The sequence below is a fragment of the Dreissena polymorpha genome, chromosome 12, assembly GCF_020536995.1.
Source record: "Dreissena polymorpha isolate Duluth1 chromosome 12, UMN_Dpol_1.0, whole genome shotgun sequence".
Classification (NCBI taxonomy): Eukaryota; Metazoa; Mollusca; class Bivalvia; order Myida; family Dreissenidae; genus Dreissena; species Dreissena polymorpha.
The window spans coordinates 51,540,729-51,547,226 of NC_068366.1; positions in this window are offsets into that span (position 1 = coordinate 51,540,729).

Sequence of the window (6,498 nt, forward strand, 5' to 3'; positions counted from 1 at the left end):
TGGTTCTTCCAGAACATTAAGTTAGTTCCTAACGCTGACAGCGTGTCTTAAGGTGTATGTTAATATGTCGAGTGCATACAGAAATATTTCCGAAAAGATTTATATAATGTATGTAAGTTCTGAGTACAATTGAAGATGTATGCAGAATCATCGTGGGGAGAAATGATGTACTACTGTTCATGGTTTATTTTCATATTTTTAAAACGTAAGAAACTTGCATTATGACGTATACTATACAGAATGAAACGTGTAATTAAGTAGCTTTATATCAATTATATGTCAGACTTATCTATTTCACTTGATAGAAAATACTACAGACAACAGCTTTACATATTTTTGTTTGAGTAATGTGTATTTATATGAGGTCCGTGAATGGTGAATGGTATCTCAGTATTCCTCCCGTGCAACTAACGATGTCTTCATTGTTGCCCTCTGAGAAATGCATCAACAAATGTTCATATACGAATAAGATTGACAGGTCATATATACCTCAAATTTATATTTTGAAAATATCATTGAACATGGATGATAAAAATTATATTATCTCGAATATCAGCCACCTAGCCCATCCTGTAAATAGGTGAATTGATTTAGTTGGTCTTCATGTTGTAAATGATATGCTATAAAAACTAAAATATTGATGAGAACACAAACTTCATTAAAGATGGGTGTGTATTTTGTGTCAAATCATCTTACATAGGAATGAGCTGTTTATCATTTGAAAGTCGGGTTCCAAAATGTGCTTTTAAATGTCAGTTCCAGACATATTTCGGCAATAAATTATTTTTATACGCCCGTTTTCAACACGGGACGTATTATAAGATCACCCTTGGCGGGTGGCGACGTCCACAGCAGTGTCCGATCTCTAATTCAAATAGTTTCATCCGATCTTCACCAAACTTGGTCAGAAGTTGTATCTAGACAATATCTAGGTGAAGTTTGAATATGGGCCATGCCGGGTCAAAAACTATGTCACGAGGTCGCTTAGTGCATTTCAAGGACTTAGCATGGTGTCCGCTCTCTAATTGAAGATGTTTTCATCCGATCTTCACCAAATTTGGCCAGAAGTCTAAATTATATCTAGATCAAGTTCAAATATTCAAGTATGGATCATGCCGGTTAAAAACCTAGGTCACTAGGTCACTTAGTGGATTTCAAGCATTTAGCATGGTGTCTGCTCTCTAATTTAAGTAGTTTTCATCCGATCTTCACCAAATTTGGTCAGAAGTTGTGTCTAGGCTAAGTTCAAATATGGGTCATGCCGGGCCAAAAACTAGGTCACGAGGTCACTTAGTGCATTTCAAGGATTTAGCATGGTGTCCGCTCTCCAGACAGACCATTTGCAAGATTGCAACACCATTCTGATCGGAGATTTCAATGTGGATTTCATGACACAGACATCACAACAGACATCACTTAAAAAAATTGCTGAAGAACACTCTTACCATCAACATATCAGTGAACCAACAACGGACTATATTTCCACATTAGACCTGATATTCAGTAACTGCACTGCACAGATGTACAGACTCGTGTGCTCGAAGTGTACTTTTCTGACCACAAGGCTGTCAGGATCGGGATATAATTTGTATGGTTAGTTATGCAGTTAAATGGTTAGTAATGTACTTGTTGCTTGTTTTTTTTTCAAAAAATATGTTACTTTGCCTCTCAAATGGTTAGTTATGACATAAAAATATATCATTTTGCCACTCAAATGGTAAAGTTATGTGTTGCTTAATTTTCAAAAATATATCATTTTGCCGCTCAAATGGTAAAGTTATCAAGTTGTCCAAAACCTTCAACGGGCGTATCTTGTGAGTGACAGTTTGGCACTCTTGTTAGAGATAAAGCAGCGTACGTCGGATTGTTAAACAATCGTGATCTTTTGTTATATTTTACTATACAAACGCGCAAATACTGAGCCCTTTTAAGATAACATGATTAACGTACATCAAATGTCTCGAAGATTACTTAAGTAAACAACATATTTATGAATGATTTTCCTTCAATAACTTTTTTATTCCGACGTCTACGATCTGGGGAAAAACTGAGAGAAGCACATGCACTGCAAAGCCAAAAGGTAATATTCATTTGAAAGAGATGTCATTAGTAAGTGGCTTAACAAGTGAATATACGCGATATTCCTTTACGAAAACACCAAACAATGCCATTTTGATAGTCAGTCCCAACTCACCTCACTTAAACGCAGTCAGCTTCCGTATGCGCATGGCCCGCACTGATCAAACTACGTTTGAATTTGTGCCACTGGAATTTTACGTTATTGCGTATATAAATTATTATTTATTTAATGAAAATGATGTAACAATAATGCTTTAATTTATTGGCAAAGCGTTGAAAAAAGGTTTACCCTGAGCTTTGTATTGAAAACGAGTGTAAAGGTAAAAGCAGACTTCCATAATGACCATCTATAAATGGAGAACCAACACAAATACAGCTGATATTTACATATGCAGAAAGCGAAAACATTATTTACCTTTGACTAAACATTATCCTAATCTCAAGAAGTTGAACATTTATTTGTAACTGGTGTAAAATGACACGTTAGCTCACCATCAAGAGTTAAGCATATATTAATTGCTTCGTCTGTCATTCAAAGTGGAACACGTGAAACTTCAACAAGAGTATATTGTTAAAGTCTAACTGCCTGATGACTTTTCAGGGGATGACTGATCTTAATTATAATGACTGTAAGGGTTTGCTATATGATAGTCTAAATATTTGCCGAAATTTCTTAGCAAAAACAGTAATTTAGTGTTTTAGTATTTTTCCTCAAAACCACCAACGTTTCATTTTCCTAAATGAGTCACCAAAAGACATGAACCCGAGTTGGAGATGAAATGCCAATGTAAGGTGATTTGGAATAGTCTTTTGATGTCGACTTTATATCTACTCAGTATTTGCCTCGGTAAGACGTGTGTCTGTATAAAAAATACAACGGCATATCAGTATATTTATTGGATTACAATGTCAAATAACTATTTATTTTATGACGCCAACGATTGAACAACAATACATTCCTTTGCCAAAGATACGATAATAACTTAACCAACAATTACACCGTTTCAAATGACTACTTAATCTCAATAATTGCGCTACCAGCGATATCAGATTCTTTTTTAATCGGACGTTTCATGCGTTTTTTTTTCAAACGTTTGAACTATGACATTTAATGCCGATAATCGCTGAAAGTGATATATGGGCACTTTTCAATGTTGAATTGAGCGAAAAAGAATTAACAGGTCAAAAGAGTTAGTTAAAATGTGGTTACTGACCAATTCTCTGCAACTCATCTTGCTTCCAGTTGTACATAAAATATATATATTATATTCGATATTTAACATGACTCACCCAGTCCTCTAAGCCGAAATGAACCGTAAAACAAAATATTGTCTTTGTATCGTATGAACGAATCTGCATTTAAACTAGATTTAGATTAACATCGTAAATCGAATCATAAGTGTCGTCAGTTGTCAAAACGAAAGTACTGTTGATATTCAAATGCATTTTTCTATTTCCGGGATATTGTTTTAGTACGTTGATGCTGCATTAACAAATATAAGTGTATATGAAGGGAAAACACAACAAAAAAATAAAAAATATATATTATATTGAAAATAGTTAAAAACGGCGAACATAAACCAAGAGGCTGATTTAAGCAATAAATTGTCTGCTGATCAAGAGTGCGCGTTCTTATCATCTTGTCAGAGGAAATCCGTACCTAACGTTATATAACCAAAACGACATAAGTATTCTGTAATTGCATCTTTAGTGACTAGCAAACAAGGCTCGTTTACGCAAATATTAATCTTTATAATTTATATTCAGCGATACGGTCAATTTGTTTGAATAATACTATCGTCTGGTCTTGTCTTGGACTTTCCTCCCTTTGGCATGAGCGCTCTTCCCTATAGAGGATGAGTTTTCCATTTGTTAAATTCACACATAATGTTCAACTTTAAACTTAACCTTTTAACGAGAACCAATGCGTATATACAGTCTAGTATTTACAATACAACGATACGCAGTCGGCCATCAATTTAGTTAACTAGGCCTAATACATAGAATCGAAACGAAACGCAAGAGGACCATTACAATTATTCTCATCTATTCTGAAGGATAATATGTACAATTTGGATACCCATTATTTGCTACTAATTATTTGAGCTCTGTGCGTGATGAGTCTTTCGCAGTAGGCTTGGACCATCTTTCTATGTCTGTCTCTTGTTCTGTTGACAATACAACGAGGTCCTTTAGCGATGAATGGGTACAGTCGAGAATCATCTGAATCAGCATATCAAAATCTTGTGTGATGGTTGTAAATTTGTTGTCAGCGGAAAGAATTGCTTTCAATCGTGTGAAGTTTTCACTTATGAGTTGGGTAAGTGCCGAACATCTCCCCAGTAGGTTTTCCCTTGTTTAATGAGTTGGCTAAGTGCCGAACATCTCCCCAGTAGGTGTTCCCTTGTTTCATCATCTACGCCACACAATTTGCAAGTTGCAGACACTTCACTCTTGTTTTACTTCATAGCATTACTTTGAAGGATGAAGGTACCCGTACTTTCAGCACGTTGTACTTCATGTTTTAAATGGGCGAGTTGCTTTCCACAAGTTGTGTGGGTTGTCAACCACTGGGTATTGAACCTGTAAGTACTTCATAGTGGATTGAGTGGTCAATTCTTGTCTCCAATTGTTTTCCCAGTAATCATTCGAAGCCTTTTTGAACATTTTTAGCTCACCTGATTGCTCAGGTGAGCTTTTGTGACCGGTTTTTGCCGTCTTCCGTCCGTCCGTCCGTCCGTCGTCCACATTTGGTTTGTAAACACTCTAGAGGCCAAATTTCATGTCCGATCTTCATGAAACTTGGTCAGAAGATTTGTCCCAATGATATCTCGATCAAATTCGAAACTGGGTCATGCTGGGTCAAAAACTAGGTCACTAGGTCAAAAAAAAGAGAAAAACCTTGTTTACACTGTAGAAGTCACATTTCATGCCCAATCTTCATGTAACTTTGTCAAAATGTTTGCCTTACTGATATGTTGGTCGAATTTAAAAGTGGTTCCGGTCCGTTGAAAAACATGGCCGCCAGTGGGCGGGGCAGTTTTCCTTATTTGGCTATAGAGAAACCTTGTAAACACTATAGAAGTCACAATTTTTGCCCAATCATCATGAAAGTTGGTCAAAACATTGGTTTAATTAATATCTCGGACGTGTTCGAAAATGGTCCAGATCGGTGAAAAAACATGACCACCAGTGGGCGGGGCATTTTTATCTATATGTATATAGTGAAAACATGTGAACACTCTTGAAGTCACATTTATGGCCCAATTTTCATGAAATTTGGTCAGAACATTTGTTTCTTTGATATGAGAGTTGAGTTCGAAAATGGTTCCGGTCAGTTGAATAACATGGCTGCCGGGGGCAGTTTTCCTTATTTGGCTGTAGAGAAACCTTGTAAACACTCTAGAAGTCACAATATTTGCCCAATCATCATGAAAGTTGGTCAAAACATTGGTTTTATTGATATCTCGGACGAGTTCGAAAATGGTCCAGATCGGTTAAAAAACTGGCCGCCAGTAGGCGGGGCATTTTTCTCTATATGTATATAGTGAAAACATGTGAACACTCTAGAAGTCACATTTTTGGCCCAGTTTTCATGAAATTTGGTCAGAACATTTGTTTCCTTGATATTAGAGTTGATTTCGAAAATGGTTCCGGTCAGTTGAAAAGCATGGCTGCCGGGGGTGGGGCAGTTTTCCTTATTTGGCTATAGAGAAAGCTTGTGAACACTCTAGAAGTCACAATATATGCCCAATCATCATGAAAGTTGGTCAAAAGATTTGTTTTATTGATATCTCGGACGAGTTTGAAATTGGTCCAGATCGGTGAAAAAACAAGCCGCCAGTGGGCGGGGCATTTTTCTCTATAGGTATATTGTTAAAACATGTGAACACTCTAGAAGTCACATTTTTTGCCCAATTTTCATGAAATTTGGTCTGAACATGTGTTTCCTTGATATGAGAGTTGAGTTCGAAAATGGTTCCGGTCAGTTGAATAACATGGCTGCCGGGGTTGGGGTGGGGCAGTTTTCCTTATTTGGCTATAAAGAAACCTTGTAAACACTCTAGAAGTCACAATTTTTGCCCAATCATCATGAAAGTTGGTCAAAACATTGGTTTTATTGATGTCTCGGACGAGTTCGAAAATGGTCCAGATCGGTGAAAAAACATGGCCACCAGCGGGCGGGGCATTTTTCTCTATATGTATATATAGTGAAAACATGTGAACACTCTAGAAGTCACATTTTTAGCCCAATTTTCATGAAATTTGGTCAGAACATTTGTTTCCTTGATATGAGAGTTGAGTTCGAAAATGGTTCCGCTCAGTTGAATAACATGGCAGGCGGGGGGGGGGGGCAGTTTTCCTATATTTATATAGTAAAAAAAGCTTGTGAACACTCTAGAGTCACAATTTTTGCCC